Below are 13,683 nucleotides of genomic sequence, written 5' to 3'. Positions count from 1 at the left end.
ACAACCAACTCGTATCAAAAGAGAAATTACATTTCCATCCGAGTGGTTCGGGACTGGAATGCACTCTCTGGAAGTAGTGGACGCAGGTTCAATGGAGGCATTCAAGAGGGTATTTGCTGATTATTTGAATATAAACAACGTGCAAGGATGGGGCGGGGGGAAAGCTTTCGGTCATAACACTCTTTTGGACAGCAGATGCAGGCACCGAAGGGCCGAATGGCCTCCCGTGCTGTGCAAATTGGTTGATTCTATGATAAATCTGTGCACCGGAGGGATATACGTTTGTTGCTCAGGGCGTTGCCTTTATTGACATCATGAGCACTGACTTGTAACCCGCAGCTCACTCTTTGTCCGGGATTTATGTCTGCTCGCAGTATTTAATCCAATAAATGCGGCGCTGATAATGTAAGTATCCTAGAGCACTAAGGTGACCACATTCCCAATTTTATGCTTAAATTAAGACACCATTTGCGCTACAACTTACAACTGCATTGTCTGTGATTATCAACCCCAAAAGAGGTTTGTAGACAAAAAATAAACTGATGGAAGGAGGTAAATGGTAACTTCGCGATGTCTAAGTGCTGGAGTGGTCAACAGGAGATCACAGCTTTCATTTGCCGATTTAGTGGCTCTTAAAAGAGCCTTTGTTGTACTTGGTGCTGAAGCCGGGTTTTAGGCGCGTTCCCCGCGGATGCGGCGGGCCAGCTGGATGTCTTTGGGCATGATGGTGACTCGCTTGGCGTGGATGGCGCACAGGTTGGTGTCCTCAAAGAGCCCCACCAGGTAAGCCTCGCTGGCCTCCTGCAGAGCCATGACGGCCGAGCTCTGGAAGCGCAGGTCTGTCTTGAAGTCCTGAGCGATCTCTCGCACCAGGCGCTGGAAGGGCAGTTTGCGGATGAGCAGCTCGGTGGATTTCTGGTAGCGGCGGATCTCCCTCAGAGCCACAGTGCCGGGTCTGTAGCGATGAGGCTTCTTCACGCCGCCTGTTGCTGGAGCGCTCTTCCGGGCCGCTTTGGTAGCCAGCTGTTTGCGGGGAGCTTTCCCTCCGGTCGATTTGCGCGCTGTCTGCTTGGTCCTGGCCATTTTCTCAACACATTCACCACAATGTCAGCTGCAAGAACTATTAAGATAAACTGCACTGCAACTCGCCTTTTTAAACTCTGTGAGGAACCGCCCCGAACAGTAATTGGCTGCAGCCTTACGCCCAGGGACTTTTATCCAATATCTAACCAATGAACTAATCCCTGGCTGAGTTGCCAGGTCTCCATTGGTCGAGTAGTTTTTAATCGCTCATTTCAAAAATTCCGCCTTTATTTCCAGCCGTTTACCGCCTCGACATCAGAAGACTTTGTTCCTTCATTTCTTAAAATTAAAAATACCATTTTTACTGCAAATCATTATTCCCTAACCCGAATGAAATTCCTATTCATTTAACCTATTCCGACAATTTTTAAACCCGGCATCATCCTGGTGAACCTGCACATTTATGGACAGAAACACCAGTCTGTTGTTTGAACTGTGTAAAGTCAGTGCTGGATTTCCGAGGCAAAAATTGAAGGACTGTCCATTGCTCCCTACAGCACAACCAACCCTTAAAATCGCCGATCGCTTAGAGGTCTGGAGTGGGTAATGAAATGGAACCGGTGCTGGGGGCTTCACACCCCTTCCCATTGCCCTCATTCTGGGCAGTTCATGACTATAAAGAGGGGGGAAAGGGATAATAAACTACGATTAAATCGAGTTACTTAGTCCATCCCCCAGAACCCCGGAACAAATCAGGCACTAAAATAAATGAAAAATACTGCACATGCTGGAAATCTGAACTAAAAACAGAAAATGCTGGAAACCTCCGTAGGTCTCACAGAATCTGTGGATAGAAAAGAGTTAGCGTTTCTAGTCCGTTTCACTCTTCGTTAGAGCTCTCTTTTCTGTTTCAGACACTAACATTCCCGATCACAGCCAATCCCAATTCCTGTTCCCAGGTCTCTGCTCTCTCTGTGAGGTGGTGGGTGGCTCTGAGAAGAGCCTTTGTTGTGTGTTCGGTAGAAAGGGTCGAGTTGTTTAGCCGCCGAATCCATAGAGAGTGCGGCCCTGGCGTTTCAGAGCGTACACCACATCCATGGCAGTGACCGTCTTGCGCTTGGCGTGTTCAGTGTAGGTGACCGCATCCCTGATCACATTCTCCAAGAAAACCTTCAGCACCCCGCGAGTCTCCTCATAGATCAAACCCGAGATCCGCTTGACACCGCCACGGCGAGCCAGGCGGCGGATTGCTGGTTTGGTGATGCCCTGGATATTATCACGAAGCACTTTGCGGTGACGCTTTGCTCCGCCTTTCCCCAATCCTTTACCTCCTTTCCCTCTGCCAGACATGATGATTCTTCACTCAGATCACTGCAGAATATGAGACACGAGCTGCTTCACGTTCCTCTTTTAAAGAGCCCGCCCCGACCTGACTGAAAAACGCCGTTTGAGAGCAGGGAGGGGAGGAGACAAAGTGAAGATTAAACAGAGAGCGGGAGGGAGGAGAGAGCCGGAGTGACAGACAGAGAAAGAACAGCCCCTGATCTTTCAGTTCCTCCTCCAGTTTCTGCAACCGCCAATTTCAACCCGTTTATTACCAATGGAACCGAGACACAAACCCGGACAGACCCGGGCTTCACAGTCAGGAGTTTCAGCAAACCCGGAGCTTTGAAATATGCTCTCGTTATAATTAACACTCAGTAATATTCCGACCTAAACACAGTCTATTCTAAAACAGGAATCATCCTCAGTAACATCACCATCCTCATACACACACGGTTCCAGCATTTTACAAGCTGTTTGGGGGAATCTCGGGTTAAAATTGATGTTGTAAAGAGGCCTTTACCCACCAGTGTGCCACCGCCACACGTCCACTCGCACCCAACGCCCCTTGCCCCCCGCGCCGACACAGGTTCGGAGATTTTGTTCTCTCTGTGATGAGAGTGAAATGGGCAAAATTCCCATTGATTTTAGCGGCTGAATTGCTACGGAGATCTGCGCACGCGCAGTTTAACCCCGCCCCCCAGTGTCGTCAAATTGAGGATAACAGCGCATGCGCAACTCTATCCCCAACAATGGCTGGGAGCGTCATTCACTCAGTGAGCGGAATAGGGTTTAATTCAGCAGCGATCGGAGACATCACCGCCCCAGAGGGAAGTGAACAAACAGCATCTGCTTAAAGCAGCGCATCGGTTTGGAGCCGCGTCCGCAGATATGCTCAGAGATTGGCATTGAGTGTCCGGGCAGCTGAGGCGGAGGCGGCGGCTGTTTTTAATGGGCTCCCTGGAACACGAGCTGCTCCCGGAACATGGAGTGAGCGGGGGGAAGGGAGAGGCCATTCTCGAGCAGTGTCTGGACAGAGTGAGAAGAACTCGCCATTGAAGATCATTGCTGCTTTCTCTCCCCAAACCCGAGTGAAGCTTCCTGGCTTAGTTCCGGCTCCCACTGTCCCTTGTTATTGGACAGAGAATGGCGGGGGAAATAGCCGCACAGTAACAATGTTTCCAGTTACACAAAGAAGATCAATTTCAGGCACCAGGTGAGAAGTGTGAAAGAGACATTTTAAACTGTACCTGCTTGTTTCCGGGTGTACAGTTAGTTGAAAGGGAGCAGCAAATATAAATCTGACCCTTGCCAAAGTCACTCCTCCATCGGATAGTCTAATTCAAGGAGCAGTGCACAGGACAGGTTGTTTCTGGACGTCATAAAATTGTTGTAAAACCGCTCAAAATAGCAGATAAGCAGAAACAGTACCGTGGTGGGGTCAGGCACTGTTATGCTGCTAGTTTTGCTTAGTTGATTGTTCATTATAATAACACTTATTTTAAAAATACATTGATCTCTTTTGTATCTTCTACTTCACCTATTCTTCAGGTGAAGGAGTTATGTTTTCTGTGTGCACGGAAAGAATTGAAGGACCAGATGGTTCTTCGAAACAAGGAAAAGTGCAGCCTGATGGTTCCAACTCACAGTAAGTACAATATCACTCACAAAGCACATAGATACTGCCAGGTCTTTAGGCCAAAATGAATCAGATGGAGACCGATATAGATCCCAAGATTGAGAGGCGCCCTTTCAATATAAGAGTCAAACAGAGCATTGGTGGGAAAAGTTGTTTACATTAAACCAGTACACCTGAGGACATCAATCCCAGGGCAAAAGCACAGCCACTATTCGATTTAAATACACAGTGTCACCTCGGCCACAAATTAAATACTAATTATTAACTACGTCAGACAACATTTACCCTATTGTAATATGCAGGATGAATTGCTACTAAGCACCTCAGAATGTGGAGTGAGCTATACATTAAATACCAGTTCCATAATCTCACTAAGTGTTAGACTAGAATATTAAAGTATGAATTCTGTTTTTTTCAAACTGCGGGAATTAAATAATGGACCAGGTTTGAGATTGATGCATATATTATCACTCGTATTTGTTCTCACAGAGATAAAAATTAAATACCACTACACAACTTGCACAGAACTACTGAATGTACCCTTAGATCATGCCTGAGATGCAGGTGAAGGACCAATACAGAAAACCCGCACAGTTGCATTCGATAGCAGAGACACATAGATCGAGAATGAACCCCAAACTCACATAAAAATCTAGAGACAGACATAAGAACAACAAATTCCAAATACCACATTCAACCCAGGGACTGACAAATACAGAATTAAAGATACTTTCATATCCATTGCCATTGACTGAAAGATGTAGAATGTAGCCCAGTGTCACATACCCTACCAGAGACTGGCAAAGGGATAATAAATTCCAGAGTCTCTTATTGTACCTGAGACTGACGGCCAAAAATAAACACATTTACGTCGAGAAGTAGAGATTGAAAAATACAGAATGAAACTCATAATCCCATTCGGTATTGCACAGTGACAGGTACAAATAAACCCCGCACTCACACCTTTTACAAGGTAATGACACAGAATGAGCAGCACATTCACATACAATACCAGAAACTGACAGATATTGAATGATTCCCACCCTCAGGGTCTGCCAGATGCTGATGAAAACTGAATGAATGCACACTCACATTCAGTTTGAGAGACTGACTAACACAGAAGTATGTCCACACTCACCAAAAACTGACATACACTGCATTAATCCCACTTTATACAGGGGACCAAACCCTGAAATGCAGAAAAAAAATCCACAGGCCTACACACAGAAAAAGACAATAAGGCATAAACCAAAAGCAGTCATTTAAAGTGCCACCGACTGACAGGCATGAGACAAATCTCATTCACCGACAGCAATAGATGAAGAAAAAAGTAAAATCAACTTCACTGATACAATTAATTCCAGATATGGACAGCTAAATACTGAATGCCACAGTCACATATATTAGGGTTAGAGTTAATCTCATTCTCATGTCAATTATCTGGGACCGACTGATACAGAAAAAATAACACATCCACATGCAAGACAAGAGATGGACACATACAGATTGAATGCAACAATATTGCATTTCACAGGTAACTGAAAGGAAGCACTTGTTTTTAATATTTCACAAGTGATATATTGAAGCAGATCGAATCCCACTGATATAGTATCAGAGAATGACATTCATATAGTTCATCCTGCACTCACACACAGTCCCACAACTGACAGATACAAACAAAAATCAACATTTGGATACAGGACCAGAGACTGATACTTGCAGAATGAATAAATTACACATGTAGTCAAAGACAGATGACTGCAGAACTAAAGTCAAACTCACACTCACTTCCAGATACTGTCAGCTTCAGAATGAGCACTACATTCACTTGTAATTCTGGGAACTGACAGATGGAATGGATCACAAAATCACATTCAGTTCCATGACTGACAGGTACATAATTCATTTCATGCTCACATACAGTACCATAGGCAGACAAATACACAATTACAAATTATTTTGCATAAAGACTGACAGATACAAAGTTACATTGATTGTCACATTCAGTACCAGAGTCTGTCAGATACGGAATATGTCCCAAATCCACATCCCAAACCAGAGACTAACAGGTACAGAACTAAGGCCATTACAACACAGCTCCAATGAATGTCAGTTACAGAATTAACCTGACAATGGATGACAAATGGAGAGATGCAGAGTGACTCTCATACTTGCTGAGTCCCAAGTGCTGATGATCACAGAATGAATCCCACAGTCACATAGAACAATGACAGACAGTGAATGTGACCATACTCACAGAGCAGAGCAGAGACTGGGCAGTACAGATTGATATCAGCACTTGCATATAGAAGCAGATACTGACAGACACATAATAAATCTCTCACACACATGCAGTTCAGCAAGTGACAGATGCAGAGAGAATCCTACACTCTCACATGGTACAAGATTAGCAGATAGAGAATGATTTCAACCATCACAAAAAGAAAAACAGGGAGTTACAGATTTAGAACAAACCCCTCTCATGTACAAGTCACAGAATTAGAAGGTACAGCATGAATCCCCAAGTTGCATTCAGTAGCAGAAATTGCTGGAAATAGAATTATCCCCACATGATCTGAAATTGGCAGGCTTTTCAAATATGAAAATATAAGCCGGTCAGAACTTACAGTTTCTTCTACCTGGCTCTCTGATTAGTTGAGAATTGGATTGAGAAGGGTCTGTCCAATATAAGTTAGAATCTGGCTACAGCTCACCAGTCATTCATAAGAATGAGAAGCAGGAGTAGGCAATGCAGCCCCTCGAGCCTGCCCCGCCATTCAATATGATCATAGCTGATCTCATTTCGGCCTCAACTCCAATTTCCCGCCCTCTCCCCATAACCTTTCAAACCGTTACTAATTAAAAATCTGTCTATCTCCTCCTTAAACTTATTCAGCGTCCCGACATCCACTGCACTCTGAGGTAGTGAATTCCACAGATTCACGACCCATTGAGCAAAGTAATTCCTCCTCATCCCTGATTTAAATCTATCACCCCTTAGCCTAAAATTATGGCCTCTCATTCTATAATCCCCCACAAAGGGAAACATCCACTTCACATCTACTTTTTCTATCCCCTTTAGCATCTTATATACCTCAATTATATATCCTCTCATCCTTCTAAGCTCTTGTGAGGTTAGGCCTAAAGTGCTCAATCTCTTCTCATAAGGCAAGCCCTGCATCTCTGGAATCAATCTAGTGAGCCCCCTCTGAACTTCCTCCAATGCAACTACATCCTTCCTCAAGTAAGGGACCAAAATGGTGCACAGCACTCCAGGTGCGGCCTCACCAATGCCTTGTACATTTGCAACAACACTTCCCTATTTTAACATTCTATTCCTTTAGCAATAAATGCCAAAATTCCATTCTCCTTCCTCATTACCTGCTGTACCTGTATACTAGCTTTCAGCGATTCATGCACGAGGATACCCAGGTCCCTCTGCACTGAAGCATTCTGAAGTTTCTCTCCCTTTAAATAATAATTCACCTTTTTATTTCAATCCAAAATGGATAACCTCACACTTATTCACGTTAAACTCCATCTGCCAAATTTTGGCCCATTCACCTAACCTGTCCATATCCATTTGTAAATTTCTTATTTCTTCATTACAACTTACTTTCCCACCTATTTTGGTGTCATCTGCAAATTTAGCTATAGTACCTTCTATTCCTGAATCCAAGTCATTAATATAGATTGCAAATAGTTGGGGCCCAAGGACCGAACCCTGTGGCACCCCACTAGTTACAGCTTGCCATCCAGAAAAAGACCCATTTATCCCGACTCCCTACTTTCTGTTGGTTAGCCAATCCTCTATCCAAACTACTATATTACCCTTAACTCCATGTGATCTTATCTTGTGTATTAATCTTTTGTACGGCACCTTATCAAAGGTCTTGTGGAAGTCCAGATATACTACATCTACACAATCCCCATTATCCATTTTGCTTGTCACGTCTTCAAAGAACTCTAGCAAATTAGTCAAACATGATTTAATCTTCAGAAAACCATGCTGACCCTGATGGATTGCATTTTGTCTTTCCAAATGCCCCATTACTACTTCCTTAATAATGTATTCTAACAATTTCCCAGCGACAGAAGTTAAACTAACAGGTCTATAGTTTCCTACTTTCTGTCTCCTCCCCTTTTTGAATAAGGGTATCATATTAGCATTTTTCCAATCCACTGGATCCTTTCCAGAATCCAGGGAATTTTGGAATATTATTATCAATGCATCCATTATCTCTGCTGCCACTTCCTTTAAGACCCTGGGATGTCAGCCATCAGGTCCTGGGGACTTGTCACTCTTTAGTCCCAATAGTTTGCTCAGTACTTTTTTTCTAGTGATGGTGATAGTTTGAAGTTCCTCCTTCTCTATACCCTCTGCTCTAACTATCACTATTGGGGTGGTACTAGTGTCCTCTACCGTGAAAACGGAGACAAAATATTGATTAAGTGTCTCTGCCATTTCAGCGTTCCCCACTATTAACTCCCCAGTCTCATCCTCCAAAGGACCAACATTCACTTTAGCTACTCTCTTTCATTTTATATACTCGCAGAAACTTTTGCTATCAGTTTTTACATTTTGCGCTGGTTTTCTTTCATAATTTACCATTGCTCTTTTTATTATTTTTTTAGTAACCCTTTATTGATCTTTAAAAGTTTCCCAATCTTCCAGCCTGCCTCTGACCTTTGCAATTTGGTATGCCTTAGTTTTTGCCTTTATGTTATCTTTAATTTCCTTGCTTAACCATGGATGCTTTTTCCCCCTCTTACAATCTTTCTTCCTCTTTGGAATATATTTTACTTCAGAGGAATTGAATATCTCCTTAAATATCTGACACTCTTCATCAACTGTCCTACATTGTAGTCTTCCTGCCCAGTCCACTAGGGCCAAATCTGCCCTCATGCCTATGTAGTTACCTTTGTTTAACTCCAGAACACTAGTGTGGGACTCATGTTTCTAGCTTTCAAACTGTACTTGAAATTCTAACATGCTATGATCACTCTTCTGGAGTGGATCCTTTATTCTGAGAACATTAAGCTCATTACACAAAACCAAATCCAGAATAGCCTGCTCCCTGGTTGGTTCCACAACGCATTGCTTCAAGAAACAATCTCTAATACACTCTATGAACTCTCCCTCGAGGCTACCCTTGCCAATTTGATTAGCCCAGTCTATATGCATATTAAAATCACCCATGATTATTGCTGTGCCTTTCTTACATGCTCCCAGTATTTCATGGTTTATTGTGTGCCTTACTGCTGAACTATTGTTTGGGGACCTATTGATTACTTCCACCAGGATTTCTACCCAGACTGACTCTACGTCTTGCTCTCCAGTGCCTACATCATTCCTCACTATGGCACTGATCTCTTCCTTTACTGACAAAGCTATACCACCTCCTTTTCCTTCCTGCCTATCCTTCCGAAACACTGAGTACCCTTGGATATTCAACTCCCAAACCTGTTCTCCCTGTAACCACATCTCAGTAATCACCACCAAATCATACCTATTTATCTCTATTTGCGCTTTTAACTCATTAGTTTTATTCCGAATGCTACTCGCATTCAGATACAAAGCCTTTAAGTTTGCCCTGTTGTCAATTTTCCCTACTTTTATTTGAATCTTTGGTGCAATATGGTGTTCACACACTCTGTCCCTTCCTTTCACTTTTTGGGAACAATCAGCCTCGTCACTAACCTGCACTCTTACCCTCCCCTTAAACTTTAATTTTTTATATTTGCATGCAACTGAACCCTCCCCCCTCACTATTTAGTTTAAAGCCCTATCTACAACCCTGGTTATATAATTCGCCAGGACACTGGTCCCAGCCTGATTAAAGTGGAGCCCATCCAAATGGAATAGCTTCCCCTTTCCCCAGTACTAGTGCCAATGTCTCATGAATTCGAACCCATTTCTCCCACATCAATCTTTGAGCCACACATTCACCTCTTTAATCTTATTGACTCGATACCAATTAGCTCGTGGCTCAGGTAGGAATCCGGAGATTATTACCTTTTTGGTTCTGCTTTTTAATTTAGCCCCAGCTGCTTGTATTCCCTCAGCAGAACCTCTTTCCTTGTTCTACCTATATCGTTGGCACCTACGTGGACCACAACAACTGGATCTTTCCCCTCCCACTCCATGTTCCTCTGCAGATATCCTTAACCCTGGCACCAGGTAGGCAACACAGCCTTTGGGACTCTCGATCCTGGCTACAGAGAACAGTATCTATCCCCCTAACTATACTATCCCTGAGTACAACTACATTTCTCCTTTCTCCCCCCACTTGAATGGCTCCCTGTGCCATGGTGCTATGGTCAGTTTGCTCATCCTCCCTACAGTCCCCACTCTCATCCACACAGGGAGCAAGAATCTCGAACCTGTTGGATAAGGGCAACGGCTGAGGCTCCTGCAGTGCTACTTCCTGGACCCCTCGACCTGCCTCACTCATAGTCACACCCTCCTGTCCCTGACCACTAGCCGAATTTATGGTAGTTAATCTAAGGGGTCTGACTGTCACCTGAAACAGAGCGTCCAGGTAACTCTCCCCCTCCCTGATGTATCGCAGTGTCTGAGGCCCAGACTTTAGCTCATCAACTCTGAGCCGGAGTTTCTCGAGCAACCAACATTTGCTACAGATGTGGTCATGAGGAACCACAATGGGGTCCAACAGCAACCACACCACACAGCTACAACATATCGCCTGGCACTGCATCTCTATTTTATTTAATTAGTTTTTCAATTTGTTGTTAACTTTCCTACTGGTCTTAAATTTATCAATCTGTAAAATATTTCTCCTATTTACCTTTGACCTGTAAGCAAATTAGAATAGAGAATCAAAATACACTTTTTAAAATCAACTGGAACCCGCTCTCTCTGCTGAGTTGAAGCTGAAGTGTTAGACCTCCGATCCTGGGCCCCAATAGTCACCTTTGATCTGAAATCAACTTAGAATAGGTAGTTCAAACTAGCAATTACTCACCAACCAATGAACTTACGGTTTTCCTGTGATGTCACTCTTTGTTTTTTTTTCACTCGACGATGGTGACTGCAGAGGACGCTCTTCCCACACTGCTTCCCGGCGATGGTGACTGCAGAGGACACTCTTCCCAGTCTGCTTCCCAGTGACGGTGACTGCAGAGGTCACTCTTCCCAGACTGCTTCGTGATGACGGTGACTGCAGAGAACGCTCTTCCCAGACTGCTTCCCGGTGACGGTGACTGCAGAGGACGCTCTTCCCAGACTGCTTCCCGGTGACGGTGACTGCAGAGGACGCTCTTCCCAGACTGCTTCCCAGCGATGGTGACTGCAGAGGACACTCTTCCCAGACTGCTTCGTGGTGACGGTGAATGTAGAGGACGCTCTTCCCAGACTGCTTCCTGGCAACTGCAGAGGACATTCTTCCCAGACTGCTTCCCGGTGACAGTGATTGCAGAGGGCACTCTTCCCAGACTGCTTCCCGGTGACTGCAGTTGACACTCTTCCCAGAGTGCTTCCCGGTGATGGTGACTGCATAGGACGCTCTTCCCAGACTGCTTCCCGGCGACGGTGACTGCAGAGGACGCTCTTCCCAGACTGCTTTCCAGTGACGGTGACTGCAGAGGGCACTCTTCCCAGACTGCTTCCTGGTGACGGTGACTGCAGAGAGCACTCTTCCCAGACTGCTTCCCGGCGATGGTGACTGCAGATGACACTCTTCCCAGACTGCTTCCCGGCGACAGTGACTGCAGAGGACGCTCTTCCCAGACTGCTTCCCGGTGACGGTGACTGCAGAGGACACTCTTCCCAGACTGCTTCACGGCGACGGTGACTGCACAGGACACTCTTCCCAGACTGCTTCCCGGCCATTGGGACTGCAGAGGATGCTCTTCCCAGACTTCCCAGATCATTCATAATGATTATTAATAGAAAGATTAAACTAATAGAATCAGTATCTTCTACCTCAGCTGTACTTAAATTCTAAGATATACTTTTTTCCAACAGGCAAATAATTGAAGGAACCAGAATAAATGTGATGTTTCCTCCAGCCAAATTAGAATGAAGGTTCCCACCAGCTCCTTCTCACACACAGTATTCACATTCTCACTGACAGAGCACAGAGACACAGACAGGTCATCACTTTCACAGTCTCACACAGCATAAATACTTCCAGAGTCATTTTCCATCCATGAATCAAACAGAGCAGGAGAGATAGACATTGTATCCATGTCACCCAAACTCAGTCCTGCAGATGGGAGTGTCCATAAATCCCAGTCCAAATTCTCACCCGTTCCTAAATTCTCACTGGGTCAATCCCAGTCGTGCTGCCTTCACTACAAATTAAACATCTGATAAAACTGACACGTTTCCAGTTACAAGCTTACAGGCTTAACCTTAATGATGTACACTGAGATTCATGTTAATTGCCACCCCAGTATTCACACACATCATGGACTTATAAATTGCACCATTAATTCCCATAGTGTGTCCTGACATATACCTGAGATACAAGTTCAAATCTCAAGTACATTATCAGTTTGAGATATTCTGAAAGCTAGTATAACCTGAGACAGAAATTCAGATTCTAGTTTAAAACTCACCCTTATTATGAAACTAAAAGAGACAATATTAATTTGATGAATATGAACTGAGCTATAGATTACATACTAATCCTCCATCCTCACACAGTGTCAAATAGAAATACTATAACAATTCCAGACCATTTTACATCCATGTCAAAGTTCTTACTCAGAATCAGACTGAATGTCACAGATCAAATCGATTAGTATAACTGGAGTTACACTTGCACACCCATCCAGCATCAGATTAAAGGATTCATTATCTTTCCCAATTGTGTTCAAAGTGACAGATTTAATATTGGGCCAAAACTCCCACATATCGTTTGCTTAAGCTGACCACATTAGTGGTCTGTGGCTGTGCTGGGAATTTATATACAATTAACCCAATCTTACAAACAGTCCCTGACACTGAAGGTTACACAATGAATCCTCTGCTCACCCAGAGTACCAGTGAGCGATTATCAAACACATGTTCAGTGCCAGGTGTTGAGAGACACAGACTGTTTACTGCACTCACTCACAATATTTCAGTGTGGGTGATACCAAATTATTCTGACACATCAATTATACCACTGAGAGATTGTCGAAAGGGTCCAAGAGCCGCATAGATAACAGGTGCTGACAGAAACAAATGCAAGTCTACATGCACATGCACATACACAGACACACACACACATGCACATTGTTATGTAAATTGTGAATCATATGTATATTTCAGTCCCTCATGCTATTTGTGAGCATGAGATTCATTCTGTATCTGTCAGTGGGATTAATTCTGTATCTGTCAGTGACTGTATGAAATTGTGGGATTCAATTGGTATATTTCATTCACTTCCACATACAATACCAGTGAATGAAATATACCAATTGAATCCCACAATTTCATACAGTAGCAGGCACTGACAGATACAGAATTAATCCCACTGACAGATACAGAATAATCTCATGCTCACAAACAGCATGAGGGACTGAAAGATTCATATGATTCCCAACCTACATAACAATACAACAGGCATAGAATGCCATCGACAGACCCAGAATTAAACCCAGGCTCACACATTAGGAGAGCCTGACAGCTATATATGATTGCCATGCTCATGAACAACACCAGAGACATTCAGATATAAAATCAGCCC

The sequence above is a fragment of the Cetorhinus maximus genome, chromosome 31 (assembly GCF_964194155.1).
Source record: "Cetorhinus maximus chromosome 31, sCetMax3.hap1.1, whole genome shotgun sequence".
NCBI lineage: Eukaryota > Metazoa > Chordata > Chondrichthyes > Lamniformes > Cetorhinidae > Cetorhinus > Cetorhinus maximus.
The sequence above is the reverse complement of the archived record's forward strand: the minus strand, read 5'-3'. Positions refer to the sequence as shown.